The 20,118-nt window shown below is 44.5% G+C and overlaps 1 protein-coding gene across 30 annotated transcripts in view; it reads right to left on the reverse strand.

Moving 5' to 3' along the window:
* The window catches only part of LOC141146869 (uncharacterized), a 204,109-nt gene that overhangs the window by 111,991 nt on the left and 72,000 nt on the right, over positions 1-20,118 (reverse strand). The window lies entirely within an intron of this gene.

A 20,118-nucleotide genomic window follows, 5' to 3' on the forward strand; every position in this document is an offset into this window, starting at 1 on the left:
GGATCACCGCTGAGGCGTGTGCATGTTTCAGAGTCAGATAGCTGACGCATAGACTTGGCCTTATATGCCTCACTATCCATGATGACCACTAGCCCTCCTTTGGCTGCATTTCTAATGACAATACTGTCATCATCCTTGAGATCTTTTATTGCTATTTTTTCATCTGCAGTGAGATTATCCTGCACACAACTCACCACAGACTTACGGGCTAGACGAGTCAAATCCCTCTCAGTCTCTGGAACAGATCCATATCCTTGCCGCGTGAACAAACAGGGTAAAAATCTGATCTCAGTTTAACCACTTCTGCCCCGGAAAAATTAACCCCCTTCCTTACCAGAGCACTTTTTGCGATACGGCACTGCGTCGCTTTAACCGACAATTGCGTGCTCGTGCAACCAAACAAAATTGACGTCCTTTTTTTTCCCACAAATAGCTTTCCTTTGGTGGTATTTGATCACCTCTGTAGTTTTTATTTTTTGCACTATAAACAAAAAAACAAAAAAAAAAAAACCGACGATTTTGAAAAAACAAAAAAAAAACATTTTTTACTTTTTGCTATAATAAATATTCCCCCCCCCCCCCCACCAAAAAAATATAAAAAAACTAATTTTTTTCCTCAGTTTAGGCCGTTATGTATTCTACATATTTTTGGTAAAAACACATGCACAAACAATGTGAGCATGGGATCAACAACTGCAAAAAACAAAAATGCATCAAATCTTTGGGCCCATCTAAGGCTTCATGTACACGGGACATTTTTACAAACTCTCCTGAACGATTTAACTTGACAGATAGTAACCCATGTTTAAAGCGATTTAAAAAAAAAAAAAAATAGCCAAAATGCCTGTAAACAAAACGCAGCTAAACGCAAGTTACTGCGTTTAGAAGGGTGTGGTGCTTGAACTGCCTCTAAACTCAGCTTCTGAACACATTTTTTTTCTATTCCAAAAAAACTGAACTGCCTAGAAATGACTGTAAATGACCCTGTGTACATGTACTGATAAGATAACAGAGGAGAGTTCAGGAGCAGTTGAAAAAAATGCCCAACTGCTCCTAAACATCTGTTTACCAGCAGCAGTGTACGGCCTTATGCAGCGTACAAATGGGCGAACTCTCTGACCGGACTGGTCCGACGGATTTTTGACAGACTTCCGATGGACTTTTTTTTAACAAACGGACTTGCCTACACACAACCGGACTTTCCGGCGGACCTAGTTCCCGAAGGAGTTACGGCGGACTTTCCAAATGAACGGACTTGCCGTTCATTTTGAACGTGACTCAAGTACGACGGGACTAGAAAAGTAAGTCAATCTCGCTGCTTTTATCGTCGAGTTTGACGCCTTGCGAGCCCCGTCGCGGGGCATACCAGGTACCTTAGGTCTGGTATGGATTTTAAAAGGGAACCCCCTACGCCTAAAACACGGCATGGGGGTCCCCCCAAAATCCATACCAGACCCTTACACAAGCACACAGCCCGGCAGGTCAGGAAAGGGGGTGGGGACGAGCGAGTGTCCCACCTCCTGAACCGTACCAGGCCGCATGCCCTCAACATGGGGGAGGGGGGGCTGGGGGCTGCGGGCCCCCCCACCCCAAAGAACCTTGTCCCCATGTTGATGAGGACAAGGGCCCCTTCCCGACAACCCTGGCCATTGATTACCGGGGTCTGCGGGCGGGGGGCTTATCGGAATTCGGGAGCCCCTTTTAATAAGGGGGCCCCCAGATCCCGGCCCCCCACCCTATGTGAATGAGTATGGGGTACATCGTTCCCCTATCCATTCAACTAGGGAAAAAAGTGTAAAAAAAATGATGTTGACCACGCCCCTTTATGACGTCACAATCCCAGCATGCCCCGGGACTGTGACGTCATAAGGGGGCGGGGTCACCGCCTATATAAGTCATTGTGGAGCGCTCACACACCATTACAGCGGGAGAGAGCGTCGTGTCAACATCGGAAGAAGAGAAGAGGGAAGAAAACGACGCAGAAGTCTGGGCCACCGCTAGCGAAAGAGCGGCAGAAGATAGCGGAGGAGTCCGGCAGAAAAAACGGACACCGGGAGAAGAGGTCGAACACCGGGAGAAGAGGCCGGAGAGCAGAAGAACCGGACACCGGGAGAAGAGGCCGGAGACAGCGGCGAAGTCGGGAGAAGACCCCCGAAGTCGAAAGAAGACCCCCGGAGCTGTCTAATAAAATTACTTTAAAAACCTGTGTAGTGTGTTTTTTTTATTGACACTTTTTCCCTAGGTGAATGGGTAGGGGAACGATGTACCCCATACTCATTCACATAGGGTGGGGGGCCGGGATCTGGGGGCCCCCTTATTAAAGGGGGCTCCCGGATTCCGATAAGCCCCCCGCCCGCAGACCCCGACAACCAACGGCCAGGATTGTCTGGAAGAGGCCCTTGTCCTCATCAACATGGAGACAAGGTGCTTTGGGGTGGGGTGAGAGCATGCGGCCTGGTGGTTCAGGAGGGGGGGCGCTCGCTCATCCCCACCCCTTTCCTGACTGTCCGGGCTGCGTGCTCAGATAGGGGTCTGGTATGGATTTTGGGGGGACCCCACGCCTCCCCCTCGCCGCAATAGGAAAATTTGTTTTTCCTACTGCAGCGAACGCGAGATATAGTACCCAGCCCTTGCGTCGTATCTGGTCCGTCGGACCAGCATACAGACGAACGGGCTTTCCGTTAGGAACCGAGTCCGGCGGAGTTAAGACGTAAAGATTTGAAGCAGGTTTCAAATCTAAAGTCCGTCGGATTTCCGACCGAAACGGTCCGTCGGAAGTCCAATGCAGCCCACACACAGTCGGATTGTCCGCCGGATTCGGTCCGTCATACCAGTCCGGTCGGAAAGTCCGCCCGTGTGTACGCTGCATTAGAGTTCATCATGTTGAATTAGATAATGAAGCACAGAGATAAACTGAATTACGAAGTGAAATAACACAATCCCACCAAACAACAATAAAAGATATGTTTCAGAAAAAAGCTAAGTGGCTAAATTTGGATGGAAGATCCCAACAGCTGGACAAAGCAATCACAGAGATGATGGTTACGGATAACTAGCCATTTACAATGGTGTCTGATTCTGGATTTCAGCGGTTAATGTCCATAGCTGAGCCAAGATACCCGATGAAGAGTGAAAGTATTATCGAACCAAAATGCTGGGAAAGATACACCAAAAGGTAGTTGAGAAAGTAAAGGCTATGCTGCAACCAGAGAATGCTGGCAACTCACTCACATTCACGACTGACTGCTGGTCAGGACCAACATAGTAACTAATGAGTCTTACATGCCACTTCATTGACAGTGGATGGACAAAAAGGCAACTGGTGTTGAATACAAAAGGTGATGCAAGGATCCCACACTGGGGAGTACGTTAGAGAAATGTTTCTAGGCATGCTTCAAGACTGGGGAATAAACAAAGACCGAGCGATGCTTGTGCTTCGTGACAGCGGCACAAACATGGTGAAAGGAATGAGGTTTGCTGAAGTGTCAGACCTCGGTTGCATGGCACACACCTTGCAACTTGTGATAAATGATGGTCTGTCAAGCCAGAGTGCTTTAATAGATATAATTGGCATGCTGAAGAGTTGCGCAGGCTATTTCCACCATTCAGTCTTTGCCCAGCAGCGACTGAGGTGCATTCAGGCAGACCTTGGCCTACCCAAACACAGCCCAATTCAGGCTGTTCCACTACGGCTGGTTCCGGATCTTGCTGGGGTGGAATGCACGCTGAGACGTGGAGAGACTGTGTCTATTCCGGCTAAAGATCGCTGTACTTATTGGTGCTAGCAGACGAGCACCTTAATATGTGAGTGAGCACTTCTATTTCCTTACTGGTGTTTGAGCTACATTTAAAACATATTGCGCTGATTATTTCTGTTTACACCAAGTCAAATAGCCTTGTGAACACAAAGATTGCCCTCCAAAAGAAGTATCCCATTGTTATAGTTGGTGAATCTGCAAATCTTCTCACGCGAGTGAGGCTCGGCTGTGGTCCGTGGAACACAGGGGAATCACGGACTTACAGGTTTTTCATTGCTTACCATCTTTGCACTAAATGTAAAACCACAGTTTTGTTTACAAATAAAAGGAGTCCTAACGGTATTGCGCTACGGAGTATTATTTTTCTTGCATATACTGCTTACTACCGAGGTGAAGGGGCCAATAAGAAACAACACAGCGGAGAGCACGGAGTGAAGCACCTGTACCTTAAAGCGGAGTTCCATCCAAAAGTGGAACTGCCGCTCATTTGTGGCCCCCCCAAGTGTCATCTTTGGCAGGTATCCTGTTCCCACTTCCGGGAGCTACAGCCGCGGCTGTTGACGTCGCCGCTCAGCTCCCTCCTCCTCCTCCCCCTGCCGCCAGTCCAGTAGGAGAGAGGAGCGCAGCCTAGCGCATGCAGAGTACGGTGCCCAGCGTGAAGCTGTAAGGCTACACTACCGGATTCCCTTACCCGCGATGGCGGCGGCAGGACCCGACAGCTGATGAAAACATCAGCTACAGTGCCGATACTGCTGGACTCCAGGACAGGCAAGTGTCCTATTATTAACCACTTCAATACCAGGCCTATTCTGGCACTCCTCTGCTACATGTAAAATTCATAATTTTTTTGCTAGAAAATTACTCAGAACCCCCAAACATTATATATGTGTCTTTTTAGCAGACACCCTAGGGAATAAAATGGCGGCCATTGTAACTTTTTATCTTGCACGGTATTTGCGCAATAATTTTTCAAACGCCTTTTTTTTGGAAAAAAAAACAGTTTCATGAATTAAAAAATAACAAAACAGTAAAGAGAGCTCAATTTTTTTGTATAATGTGAAAGATAATGTTACGCCGAATAAATAGATATCCAACATGTCATGCTTTAAAATTGCGCACACTCATGGAATGGCGCCAAACTTCGGTACTTAAAAATCTCTAGAGGGCGACGCTTTAAAATTTTTTACAGGTTACCAGTTTAGGGTTACAGAGGAAGTCTAGTGCTAGAATTGTTGCTCTCGCTCTAACGCACGCGGCGATACCTCACATGTGTGGTTTGAACGGCGTTTACATATGTGGGTGGGACTTACGTGTGTTCTCGCTACTAGGCACAAACTACCGGGAACAGGAGTGTTTTAAATTTTTTTTTATTATTTTACACTTTTTTTTTTACACTGATCACTTTTATTCCTATTACAAGTAATGTAAACATCCCTTGTAATAGGAATCTATCGTGACAGGTCCTCTTTATGGAGAGATGTGGGGTCAATAAGACCCCACATCTCTCCTCCAGGCTGTAAAGCATGAGATAGGAAAAAAAAAAATTCACCAATCTCATGCTGACAGCCGCGATCGCGGCTTTGTTTACATGCGAAGTCTGGGCGTGACGTCATCGCGCCCGGGCATCATACGGTCATAGAGATGACTGGTGACCATTTGGTCACCTGAAATCTCTATGGTCGTCATCCAGCCGCGTCCAATTCTTTCTCCGGGCCCCCGATGGCACGGGAGAGCCCGGAGAAGCAGCGGATGGTGGCGGGACGTCCCCTTCAAGAACGATCAAGCAGTGGAACTGCTGCTATGATCGTTATCGTGCACAGATACCGCCTGCAAATGATATCTGAATGCCTGTAGCTGCAGGCATCATTCAGATATCCCCGCACAAAGTCAAGGACGTCATATAAGGGCATGCGGTATTGAAGTGGTTAAAAGCCAGCAGCTGTGTGTGTAGCTGCTGGCTTTTAATTTTTGAAATGGTGGGCAGACCTCCGCTTTAACCACTTAAGCCCCAGACCATTTGGCTGGCCAAAGACCAGAGCACTTTTTGCGATTCGACACTGCGTCGCTTTAACTGACAATTGCGCGGTCGTGTGACGCGGCTCTCAAACAAAATTGATGTCCTTTTTTTTCCCCACAAATAGAGCTTTCTTTTGGTGGTATTTGATCACCTCTGTGGTTTTTATTTTTTGCGCTATAAACAAAAAAAAAGCGTCAATTTTGAAAAAAAAACGCATTATTTTTTACCATAACAAATATTCCCAAAAAATATATAAAAAAACAAAACAAAATTTCTTCCTCAGTTTAGGCCGATACATATTCTTCTACATATTTTTGTTAAAATAAATAAATCGCAATAAGCGTTTATTGATTGGTTTGTGCAAAAGTTATAGCGTCTACAAAATAGGGGATAGTTTTATGGAATTTTTATTAATAATTTTTTTACTAGTAATGGCGGCGATCAACTATTTTTATCGTGACTGCGACATTATGGTGGACAGATCGGAGACTTCTGGTGCTATTTTGGGACCATTCACATTTATACAGTGATCACTGCGATTAAAAATGCATTGATTACTGTGTAAAAGTGACTGTCAGTGAAGGGGTTAACCACTAGGTGGCGCTGTAGGGGGTTAAGTGTGTCCTAGGGAGCGATTTTAACTGTGGGGGGGCTGTGTGTGAAACGACACTGATCACCTGATTACAGGTAGCTGTGATCAGTGTCATTAGGCAGAACGGGGAAATGCTTGTTTACATTAGCATCACCCCGTTCTTCCTCACCGTGAGACGATCACGGGTATCCCCGCGTACATCGAGTCCGCGGAACCCGTGATCATGCTCACGGAGTTCCCGGCAAGCGCGCGCTCCCACAAGCCGCCCTTTTAAAGGGCAACGTACAGGTACGTTAATCTGCCTGTACGTGCCCTTCTGCCGCAGTATATCTTCGTGAGGTGGTCGGGAAGCGGTTAGTCTAGGAAGCACAGAGAAAAAGAGGCACAAGTCACCTTGTTTTTGTGTTTTGTTTTTTGGAAGGATGTTTTTCTATTTTTGATGGATTGTTTATTTTTTGAACTAGTAATCATTTTCAGGATCTGAACACACCGATTTGCTGACACACGGATTTTTTCACAAACTGTCAAAAGTTTTTTTAAATGTCACTTTATTGCACTTAGCAAATATATTTTTTCCTGCATTACTTATGATAATTGATACATCTATTATATTTATTTGCACTTGTCACTTTATTGAAAGGATTATTTTTTACATACACATTGTTGAATATATATGCACAGAGGTCACATTACAGCACTTTAATAGGATCCCAGAGCAGCGCTACATCTTCCTTTAACCCTTTCCGCTTATACTACTCAGACACTCTCTAGGTAGGTGTCACGGTTGAGGCAGCAGCTTTCTCCAGAATAGGATTCTCCATCAGCGCAGAGCAACACTTTTACTATTTGACATGAACTTTAATGGCACCTCAGTCTTAGTCTGTAGGATTCAATATGGAGTTCCTCACCCTTTGCAGCTAAAACAGCTTCAACTCTTCTGGGAAGGCTGTCCACAAGGTTTAGGAGTGTGTCTATGGGAATATTTGATCATTCTTCCAGAAGCATATTTGTGAGGTCAGACACTGATGTGGACGAGAAGGCCTGGCTCACAGTCTCCACTCTAATTCATCCCAAAGGTGTTCTATTGGGTTGGCGTCAGGACACTGTGCAGGCCAGTCAAGTTCCTCCACCCCAAACTCGCTCATCCATGTCTTTATGGATCTTGCTTGGATGGAAGGGGCCATCCCCAAGCTGTTCCCACAAAGCAGGGAGCATGAAATTGTCCAAAATGTTTTGGTACGCTGACGCCTTAAGAGTTCCCTTACATGGAACTAAGGGGCCAAGCCCAACCTCTGAAAGACAACCCCTCACCATAATCCCTCCTCCACCAAATGATTTGGACCAGTGCACAAAGCAAGGACCATAAAGACATGGATCTTGGCAATAAACAATGCTGCGTCTTTGGTGTCCATAGGAGGAATAGCACCCCCTCATTGGAGCCCCATTTTTGGTGTCAGTGGGAGGAGTTGTGCCCTATTTTTGGTGTCAGTGGGAAGAATTCCGATCCTTCAAATGGTGTCAGTGGGGGGTAAATATGCCCCATTGCAGGCATTAGTGGATGAAAATAGTGCCCCAAGAGCCAAAAAAAAAAGCAAGCAAAGGGCCACATCTGGCCCCCAGGCTGCAGTTTGGAGACTCCTGATCTAGAGCAAGCAAACAGATCAGGAGTTCAGACTTCATTCTATAGCCAGCCATACATAGATTAAAATTCAGTTAGGTCAGCAGGAACTGGACGAATGTATGGCCGCTCCCGTTCATTAGAATCCAATCTATCGACTGACTTTTCAAGAACCAGCTTGTTGGTAAATTGGTAGTTTTTGCTTGATCAGACGACTGCAGAGCTGATCAATGTATTGATGGCAGGGGAATTCCGTTGTCAGGATACAATGACACAGAGGGGAAGATTCCCTCATTCGTATTGAATGTGGATGGGGTAATCAGTTCAGTTTTTTTTTTTTTTTTTTTTTTTTTAGCAAAAAACAGAACCATTTACAGACAAGCCTAACATTCTAATGTTCATCAAGAAAAAGAAGCAGCCAGCAACTCCATAAACAAACGTATTTATTGTAAAGCCTTCACAGTGAGTACAGTCAGCACCAGACGTGTTTCGCCGATGAGTCTTATCGCCAAAACTCGTCTGTCGCTGACTGTACTCACTGTGAAGGCTTTACAATAAATACGTTTGAGATTATGGAGTTGCCGGCTTTTTCTTGCTGACCGTTTGTCTATTGGTGTGTAGGAGGACACCTCGGCTTGGACACCCTAACTGCAAACTTCCAAAGTAAGACCATTTCCCACTGTTCTGAGCCATACAATCTTTGATTGAATTTAACTTTCTAATGTGGTAGACAACTGTCATTCATGGATCAAAATTCAGCCAGTTTAGCAGCGACTGGATGAATTGTGATCTATGTATGGGCACTGTGGTTGTACAGAAGTAGTTCTACCAATCGACTTCTGTACAACCACCCTGTCAGTTTTTCATTGCTTGATCAGTGCTGCAGGTTGTAGCCTACAACACCGATCAGTGTAATCTGATGGCAGGGTAGTCTCCCCGCTGTTAGAATATAATAGTTCAGCAGGGAGGATTCCCCCATCTACACACTTGATCAAGTCTGTTTTTGTTGTTGAACACGCTGGTTGAAAAAAAAAAAAAAAAAAAGGCTCATCTTTGGGCTGCTTTAGGAGACCTTGAATTGGTTGCATAGATCTTATATAAAATGTGTCTGATAAGAAGATCTATTTGTCCTGAATAACAGCAACTGTACTTCCACATTCATTTCCTAACTGAAAATTTCCATTGCAGGTTTTGTTGCTATGAAACAATACAGACAGTTCTTATCTCTTGCAAACCCGGATGATTGTTACACGTGAGGCTCAAATAATTTCGAGCTGTAGTGAATGTCAGTGACTCAAATGCTCATGCCCCACTTACAAAGCTACACTACATTTCTGCAGGAAACACATCATATCCTCACTTCCAGTCAGAAGCAGCACAATATAACTAGCGACAAGACACATGCACCAGTTTTAGATCTCAAAGTCTGTCCCTCTGGCTGGTTTTTAAACACCTAGAGGATGATTTACTAAAGGCAAAATATACTGCACACTTGTGCATTTGCTCTAGATCTGAGGGAAAGCTCTGCTGGTTTCTATCATCCAATCATGTACAAACAAAAATGTTTTTTTATTTTACTTGCAGGTGATTGAGCATTCTTTGCAAAGTGAATGCTTTACCTAATTTACTAAGCTATGGAGCAAGTGAACTTACAGTGCACGGTATATTTGCCTTTAGTAAATCAACCCTCTAGTCTAGCACTCTGCATGATTTCTGGTTTATAGGTACATGTACAGGAGGGACGGAGGGGTGATGATCACTTGTTAAAGTGTACCTTCATCCAAAACCTTCTATTCTATTATTGGATAGAGTAGGGGTTTGGTTAGACAGCAATGTCAGGTTTTTATTGCCATCTGTGTCCCTGGGGTGATGCATTCTCTTGATTTGTCCCGGTGACCATTATTACCACACACACAAAGTAAGGGGGAAATCAACATTTTTCAATAGACAGCAAAACATGAGGCAAGGGAATGGGAACCCCTATTTGGTGACAACTGTTAAGAGATCTTCCCCACACTTTATACAGATTGCTACTTGTTATGTCTCCATGAGAACAAGTAATTGAACACCTCCTTGGATTCTAACCTTTATCCAATTCTATCAGAATAGAAAATAAATGGAAAGGGGGCAGGGGTTTTTACACTCTAAGGTAGCCTTAGATACAAATTGCCTAAAGCCGCCAAGTCTCCCGCATAGTCATCCAGCTACTGTAAACTGTATGCGAGGTCAGGGAGTTGGCAGGGTCACAGCTGTCAGACATCTGGAAAAATCTCACCCTCCACTCAAGCTGAAGCAAAAGATGTATATACAGACAAAGTGTGCATCAGGGGAAAAAATATATATTTTCTAGTTTAGAATAGTTGGAATGGATTAGAATGATGAGTACTGAGCATCAATGGGCACACAATGACCACCAATGTTATGAGGGAAAACACCACTGACCTGCAACATTAAAAAGGAGGCACACACCACCAACCACCACCAGAAAAGGAACTTCCTGACCACTCATATCTGCAAGATGTTCTTGCAATAAATAGCCCTGACTCCTGCACTGTATACAGCGTTTGCTAAACTAAACAATTCTGATTCAAAGCGATAAGCTCAGTCTTAAAAAGCAATATAACATTAATTTGGGTAGCAGAGTAACTGTCAGTCCAAACTATAACACTGAAAAATGGCCTGGTAACAAAGGGGTACATACAGGCTAGCGCTCAAGTGATTCATTTGTTCATTAAAAAAAGAGAGGTTGTGTTATACTTTAGTCCCGGTTCACACTGGTGTAATGCGGGAAACTCTGCAATTCAGTGCGGGTTCCTGCATTGAACCTGAATCACAGAATTACACACTGGTTCAGACTGACATCTGCGAACGGCTAGGGGTGTCAATGTAAAGTTAATGACACCCCCAGATCAGTTTGCAGTGCAAACTGCTTAATGGTGCAGGAATCGGATCGCAAAGGTGTGAACACCAACGTGATCCAATTCCAATGCGGACCAAATAAAGGATCCTGAACCATTCTGGTGTGAATGCGATGCGATGCGATGCGATCTCATCTATACAGTTTGTATGGCTGAATTCGCATCGCACAAGTGTGAACCCAGCCTTATATATAATCTGGTCTTGTCTGGATTGCTAACTAGTTCCTAAACTACAATATATTTGTATGATATCTTACAAAGCTTGTTTCTTACTGTGATTCATTCATTTTATGAGCAAAACTGAAAAAGCAGTGCCAACTGTACTCCACCCAGAAGAGCCAAAGCCATGTGCTGACATATCATGAATATTTGTAGCTGCCATTCTGCTGAAGATCACAGCAGACGTGCAGGTCACACCTTACTTTATTGTCTTATTCAGTTCTATATTTATGTCTTGGTTTTGAGTTTAGGCCTCATGCACACTGGCAGTACTGAATTTAGCTTTCTAGGCAGAGGAGAAATTATCTGGGAAATAAACAACTTTTATTCCTTCCAGGTCACTTTCTTCTGCTTTAGGGTCCGTTCACAACGTGGTTCAGGATATCGCGTTCCTTGCACATTTCCCGCATCGCGTTCAAAATGTACTGGGTGTGGGAGCTGCTGCGGGTGTCAATGTATTCCTAACACCGCGAATGCAGTGCATCTGCCTGCAACAGATTGTATGGTACCACAGTACCATGTGATCCAGTTGCAGTGCGTTTTTAAAAGAAGTGCATGCACTACTTTTGGTGCAATCCAGTGCGATTTCAGCCCAGCCAAATGAAAAAAAAATTATATATCTGCACTGAATTGCATAGGAGTCACACAGGAACAAGGACCACATACCTCTGTGATTCAGGTGTGAACACGCCCTTAAAGCAGAAGTAAACCCATTGATTTAACAGCTCTCAGGCCCAGTTCACACTTGTGCGATGCCAGACATCGCATGTAATTCGCAGCGCACTGCTGTTCACATTACATGTGATGTCTGTGCGGTGCGATTTCAGCCATACAGATAGTATGGCTGATAACGCACCGCATTCAGTCCAATCCATTCGGAACTGCCATGCGAGATGGTGCGATCGCAGAGTTCTCGCATCGGCACCAGTGTGAACCGGGCCTAAAAAAAAAAAAAAAAAAAAAAAAAACCACTTACATTCTCAGCACATGCTGGGAATGTAACCATCACATTGGTTGTGCTGTCTACCAAACTGTCAAAACCATCCAATGGCTGGTGTCATAACTGATCACATGTGCAGCATCATGGCAGTTGAAAATCAAACAGAAGCCAAGATGGCAGCTTCCTTGGCTGAAACCGACAGGAGGGTTTACTTCCACTTTTAGGCTAGGTTCCCACTGCTGCGTTGTCCGAGATCGGATGCGATTCCCACCACACTGCAGTGCACATCACATCCGATCTCTGTGCGACGCGATTTCAGCCATACAGATAGTATGGCTGAATTCGCATTGCATTCGGACCAAACTCGTACAGGACCCTTTTTTTGGTCCACAGCAGAATCGGATCGCATGGGTGTTCACACCCATGGGACCTGATTCCTGTCCGAGTTTCCAGATCACACTGCGATATACGAACTGATTTAGGGGTGTCGTCAACTTTTAACTGACACTCCCAGCAGTTTGCATAGGGCAGTGTGAACTGCCGCCGGGAGACATGCGATGCGGGAAACCGCAGTAGATTCGCAGCGTTCCTGCATCGCAGCAGTGGGAACCGGGCCTAAAGCAGATTAATGCATTCAGACATATTTAGTCACCTATATATGCGTTCAGCAACATTCAAAACCAACAAACTGGGACAATGCAATTTTTTTCTTGATTTGGTAAATATTTGCATCTGAATGTCTAACATACAAATGTACATAGAAAGCCATAGGGTGCATTCAGATCGGTTTAAGAATATTCACTTTGCAGACATTAACGGTCCACTTTTGACACTAGTAGGGTTGCACCGATATTAGCATACTTGTACTCATGCAAATGCTCCGATGCCTAATCTGATACCTCCCAGAAGTGGGCGGAGAGAAGACAGGGGGAGTCAGTGTGCCGTAGTTCTCTCAGATTACCGCTACCTTTCATATTGTGCCATACCGACCCAAAAAAAAAAAAAAAAAAAAAACACCTTTCTGCGCATGCGCAATGTGTTCCACAGTGTTATGCGTTCCACACACTTTATGATGGGACGGGTAGCGACAGTCTGAAAGAACAACCAGCAGATTTGGACGAATGCGCATGCAGAGCGGGAGCACGCACCGACAATTACAGATCAGATTGTTATCGAGCCCATCGGATTCTTGCCCCAATTACAACCCATTCAAACATCTTACTACACCCAGCTTTGTCTTGAAACTCAGAGTAATTTTAGCAAGTGCTGCCTTTCAGTGCCCATCAGTGCTGCATAAGAAGATATCATTAGTCTGTATTGTGCTTTGAAAACTGTCACATGACATTAAAAAAAGTATTGGTAATGGCGAGTACTCGAAAAAAAGTATTGGTACTTGTACTCTGTCTTAAAAGAAAAAAAGAAAAATTTGGTATTGGTGCAACCCTAGACACTCATGTACATGATCTTTTAGAATTTATACAACAGTATATAAAACTACTGTCCCAAATAAAATACTTTTTTTTAAAAAAAAAGGAAAGTTTAAAGTGATTGTAAAGTCTCATTTAAAAAAAAACTTAAAAACAAACAATGTTATACTTGCCTACTCTGTGTAGTGGTTTTGCAGAGCAGCCCGGATCCTCCTCTTCTCGGGTCCCTCTTTGGTGCTTCTAGCCCCTCCCTCCTGTCGAGGGCCACCACAGCAAGCCGCTTGCTATGGGGACACCAGAGCGAAGCTGCAGCTCCATTTGTCTATTCAGACACAGAGTTACCATTCAGTTTGATTTGCTGACTTTGACAGCTGCGGGAGCCAATGGCGCGGTTTCTTTGTCTCAGCCAATCAGGAGGGAGAGTCAGGGACGGCCGAGGGCATTGCTTGACAGAGAGGGGCTCAGTTAAGTGTTAGGTGGTGCTGGGGGGGCTGCTACATACAGGCGGCTTTTTATCTTAATGAAAAGAATGCATTAGGATAAAAAAAAAAACTTCTGCCTTTACAACTCCTTTACAACTCTTTTAACTACAAGGGTTTTACAATAAATCTGACGTTCCGCCTTTCCACACACAAGATACTGTATTATATACTTTCAGCACTCATGTGACCTGCACTCACTCAGACTACACATTGTAACAAGGTAAGGGGCTGCAGCAGGGGGGTGAACTGAGACATTTGTATACACAGCCGAAAACATAAAAATAAAGCTTGGTACCCACTGTATATTTTTTTTCATTCAACCCAGTGGGCTGAACGAAAAAACTGACAGATCGATGTACTAACACAAGCAATTTTAGTACCGTGATCTCCCCGCTGTCCTAATGTGTTTCTGACGGGTACCTAAGACCACCCCCACCAGAACATACCAGTAAGCGCTCGCAGCCATTGGCTCCCAGCACTGATTGGATGCCGACTGGATAGTGGTTTTCCAGCATGCCCATTCAACAAAAGCTGGTCGGCCCATATATACCCATCATTACTGTGCAAGCAACAAGGATTACATAACTGTCACCCCTTGGGCAACCCTAGTCCTTAGCCCAGGTCAAAGATGAGGACCCTCAATACAAAATGAACAAAGATGGTACCTTTAGGGGAGATAAATGAAGGCACTGTCAGGGGAAATACTATCATCTATGAGATGTGATATATACGAGGGGGTAACACCTGCACTTCAGCATGCATGTAAAATATGATACTGAAAAGGTTTGTATACTGTAATTCTACCAGATGTAGTAAAATAATGGTAATCGCTCATCCCAAATTCAGGTGCTGATAATAAAACAAATTACTAAAACACGTATTCTCAAAACTGAGTTATTCAGATGTACTAAACTGCAGAACTGCTATGAAGCGGATGTAGTTTATAAAAGCAGTTTGAAATTTGACTACATGACTCTACATAGACTTTCCACTATCTCTGTACAAGGAAACTGATGCAGTGACAGCTTCCTGTTACTCAAGCGATGACACCGCCAGAAAGCAGTAGTAGAATAAAGCCACAGCCTGCACAAGACAGCATCTTTTACAAACATAAAGCTTCATCCACATGGGCATTTGTACATGTACAGAGTAAAAAATGTTTTTGGGTGCAGTGTACAGTCTATCGAAATCAATGACAGGCTGATATACACAGTAGCTGTACACTCTTCGGAGCAGTATTCAGGCTTAGGGCTGTATATGTTCAGGGACGTATGACCCAAATGTTGAATTTCTGCACTCGGGGTATACATCTCTGAACACATAGGGCCCTAAAAGACAAGTACCGCTCAGAACAATGCCAAGCTGCTGTATGTGTCCATCGGTTATTAATATTGACATGCATTTGGCAGTATAGTGCAGCCTTGGCCTCCCTTGTGCCCCAAAAATGCCCAGTTTTTATGCTGTATGAGACAAACCGCCTGTGTACACCAGCCCTAGCAGGTGCTCTGCAGTGATAATAAAACATCAGTGTTATGCAGCAACCCAGAACTACAGATCAGATTTCATGTCTTTTGACCTGACTGATGGGAACGGAATTATTTCAAATTGTATCTGCCAATCCAGGTTTAGGTAAAATAAAGCTGTAACTGGTCCTGGATTGTTCATATTCTGCTGAAGATGTCAGAACGAGAGAATTTAAAGTGTGCCTTCACTTTTTTCAGTGCACCTATCCTTTAACCCTAAAGATTAAAAGAACATATTTGTACCTTTCAATCATTGCTATATCAGCACTGTTATTCCTGTGCAGGCTTTCAGTGTAATAGTGTTAATTGTACTTGCAAAAGTCTGCCCAGTCACTTCCTGTAAAAGGATGACAACGCTGCCTTCCAGGGTCTGCATGCAGAAGCTGTGTGATCCCAGGGCAATGGACTACAACATGAGCGGTTTGTGCACCCAATCACCTCTGCAATCTCTTATTTGAACTCTTCAGAAGGGCGTACCACTAAAAGGCTCATGAGACTTGTAGTTCTTTAGCATATCTGCAGAGAAAAGTAACACGAGGCCTGCACAGGCAATGAAAGTACTTTGGTTTTACAGCCATGATGTGTTGGAATCCAAAATACATCAAAATTAGGTTAACCCTCTTCCACGGGGGTTAAAATGGCTACTTGCAAGAAAATTTGTGCGTCGCATAGGGCCAGTCCATTCACTTGAATGAGCTGCTCTACACTCCTTTGTCACTCGAAAAGACCTCCTTTTTTGGGTGACAAGCTTCACGCGATTTTGGAAAGCGCAGTTTGACAACTGTTGTACCGTTCTGCCGCGTGACAATCGCAGCAGAATCGCAGTGGGCTTGGGGTGCCATTAAGGGAGAACAGCACCCAGACGTGTGCTGCACATTGTGCGGTGATCGCCATGCGATTAGGAACCGCGGGCAGAATCGCAGCGATTCTGCCGGCAATTCCAAGTCACGAAGTGTAAATGGAACCTAAAAAAAGACATCTAAATGCCACAGGCATTTTAATTGGCTTCCTGTTTGTGTAGTCACTGTGACTGGGACCCCATCCTACCAGCTAAAAAGTGAGCAGGAGATGTCAGTGATATCTTGGTCACAGTGCTAGAGGTGCACAATTAAGAACTCTACCAGCACAGAACAGCAACACTGTATGAATATAAATGGCAGAATAGTGTTCCATCCCAGTGCTGAGCTGCCACATATATTGGGACAGCTGATAGAAATTACAAAATGCATTTAAAGGGGTTCTAAAGCCCTAAGGTTTTTTACTTTATTGCATTTTACGCATTAAGATAAAAAAACCTTCTGTTCCCGCAGGATCCCCCAGCCCCACCCTTTTCTTACCAGAGTCCAATCCGATCCACTGATGAGCACAAAAGCAGCAGGTCTCGTCGCTGTCTCCCTGCTCATTGGGCAGATTGATAGCAGCAGGAGCCATTGGCTCCTGCTGCTGTCAATCAAATTCTATGACGAAGGAGTGGGAGGCGGGGCTGAGCCACCTGCTCTGTGTCAATAGATGCAGATAGGGCCACTCAGGGGCAAGCCTGCATGGTGTCCAAATGGAAAGTGGCTTTCCATGGGGGGAAGAGCACCAGCAGGGGACCCCAGAGGAAAAGCAATGTACAGAGCAGGTAAGTATAACATGCTTGTTATACTAATAAAAAAAATAAATAAATAAAAATAAACAAACAAAAAAAACACAGGTAGTTTAATGTCACTTTAACTCCTCCCCACCACCCAGCCCTTTAGGAGCTTCTAAATGTTAGGAGGCAGAGGCAGGCATTTCAGTCATGTCAGTCATTGGCTGTCACAGCGATCACATGATTGGAAAGCTCCCAATCGCAAGTATGCATTAGGGCTCTTTCACACTGGGGCGGGGCGGCGGTAAAGCGCCACTATTGTAAGCGGCGATTTACCGTCGGTATTTGGCCGCTAGTGGGGGGTAAAACCCCGAGAAAGGGTTAAAAACCACCGCAAAGCACCTCTGCAGAGGCGCTTTGCCAGCGGTATAGCCGCGCTGCCCCACTGATTTCAATGGTGCTCCTTCACCACTTCGATGATGATGCTAGCAGGACTTTTTTTTCCCATCCTGCTAGCGCACCGCTCCAGTGTGAAAGCCCTCGGGGCTTTCACACTGGAATCAAAGCAGCGGCACTTTAGGGTCGGTTTGCAGGCGCTATTATTAACGCAATAGCGCCTGCAAACCGCCCCAGTGTGAAAGGGCCCTTAGGAGCTTTCCGGCCTCTCGTCGTTACAGCCCACCTGCCGAGAGGCCGCACACATGAGCCATGTCAGTGGAAAGGGGTTAAGGGGAAAAAAAAGCAATCATGCAGAGCTAACTGCAGTGTTAATTTCAGCGACTAAAACATTTTAGTCGACTAAATGAATACTATTTTAGCCTAATAAAATACGACTAAAATAATTGCAGAAGACTAAAATGCCATTTTAGTCCTAAGACTAAAACTAAATCAAAATTTGCTGCCAAAATGAACACTGGCTAACTTGAGTTAGCAGTGTATGTAAACACTAATTCAGCTGCGTTTGAAATGTCTAATCAGATTCTGGATGCACAGAATTTTATTTTCTCTAAGCCCAGCGAAACTGACTGCACCTAAATACTCAATGTGAATGACACCATTGAACAATCATTACATGCATTTATATGTGTATAGAAATGTCCTCTAAAAGCATCTAAATGCAGGTCCGACACTGCCAGTGTGAATGAGGCCTTAAGGAAAAGAAAAAAGCCTTAAAAATAAAACTAATGCAGCAACCGTATCCAAGGACCAGTAAGAGAGATTAGATTACATTTTTGCTCCTGGGTTTAGATACACTTGCAAGTAAACCTAGTATGTGTTACTGAGGGTCTGATCATACTTTACATAGACAGATAATGAGCAGCTTCCTCAGCAATTCATTCATATTTCAAGCAATCAGAAGACCTCACACTTCACTGATGTACTCGGATCTGACAGATCACATCTGTCACAAAATCTTAAACTGGCCATACAATATGATTGTACAATCTCCATACCGGCCAGTCAATTTTATTTTATCATTTTACCCCATAGAGAAAGCCTTTAACTCATTTTTCAGGTCTTGGGGGCCCCTGCTAAAGTTCTTAGGGGGTCAACGGGAAGAATGTCCCCTTATAGTGGAGGGCACAATGCCCCCCCTAGGGCTCCTTTACACTAGCAATTCTCTATGAAGAATGACCCTGTGTTCAGATCGGTCTTCAAAGAGCATATGACAGACAGGAAGGAAGCGTTCTATCACCTTCTCATCTTTTAACCCCCTAAATGTCACACTCCCCAATGTAACTGTGTGCATTGCATTGTGGGGAGGCTGCAGCGTGCCCCCTATTAACTTGAAAGGGTCATATTTGGTGGGTGATCTTGCTTCAGCCCTGAGACAAAGCATCGGGCATGCAGAGTGTGCACAACCCCAGCCACTGCCTTTCCAGCTTAAGGCCCCATTCACACATGCGATTTGTCATGCAACTTTGGACAAGTCATTCCCCATGTTTTCCAATGATACCCATTCATATATGTCCAACTTTTAGGCCCCGGTTATATTGGAGCAACTGGCCATACCATTTTACAGGTCAAATGGCATGACAAGTTGCACCCTATTGTTGGCAATGGCCATATTCAAATCAATGAGACGCCGACTTTGTGGTGCCTCATCGATTTAAAAAAGTAGTTTCTGCACTAATTTTGGCAATTTCGGGTATGACTTGAATAGACATCTGTACATGAAGCAGCAAAGATATCTTCAAAGTCGCACCTGAAGTCACACTGACATGCGGCTTTGAAATTGTACGATCTCAGATGAAGTTGCACAATTCTAAAGCTGCATTCAATGTGTAAACGGGGGTTCTTGAAACTTGAGGGCCATAGACTTCAATGTTAACCCTCAAATAATGCATGAAAGTTGGACCTGAATGTTATACAATGCAAGAGTTGACAATTATCACTGGTCAAAGCCGTATCCAAGTTGCACCCATCCAAAGTTGCACTTCAAAGTCAACACAACTTCAGAGTCGTACAAGTATGAATGGAGCCTAAAGAGAGAGCAGTAAAACAGCAGCTCAACGTGGTTTTACCTGCAGCCGCCCCCCCCCAAAACTGCTCCTGTAAAAAAACCTTCACAGACAGATAAACAGATGTGGTGTGATGCCCCTGGCTCTGGTTAAGATCAGCTGCTCTGAACAATCTCCTTTATGTTTACCAAAACTATGGAATATGATAACAAACCGGATCAGACAGGCCCTTCCTGTCATGGCTTTTAGTAGCTGACCACACACATTACAATCTGATTGTACAACCATCATACAATCTTTTAGATCCACCAACACAATATAGTAGAAGCTCCTTAGGTTTTGGTTCACTCTAGGGGTCGACCGATTATTTGGGGCCGATATTCACATTTTTCAAATAATCGGTATTGGTCAGAAACTAACTTACCGATACTGGTCAGACCTCCTCCCCCAGTCCCCGTGTGGCACTTGCTGCAGTCTCTGCCAATCTCTGCCAGCGGTGCAGCAGAGAGATGACATCACCACTGTCCCCCCCCCCCCACACCAGGGCCATGAAGGCTGCTCTGGACAGATCGTTACATCATCTCTCACC

This window comes from Aquarana catesbeiana, linkage group LG06, assembly GCF_042186555.1.
Source record: "Aquarana catesbeiana isolate 2022-GZ linkage group LG06, ASM4218655v1, whole genome shotgun sequence".
NCBI lineage: Eukaryota > Metazoa > Chordata > Amphibia > Anura > Ranidae > Aquarana > Aquarana catesbeiana.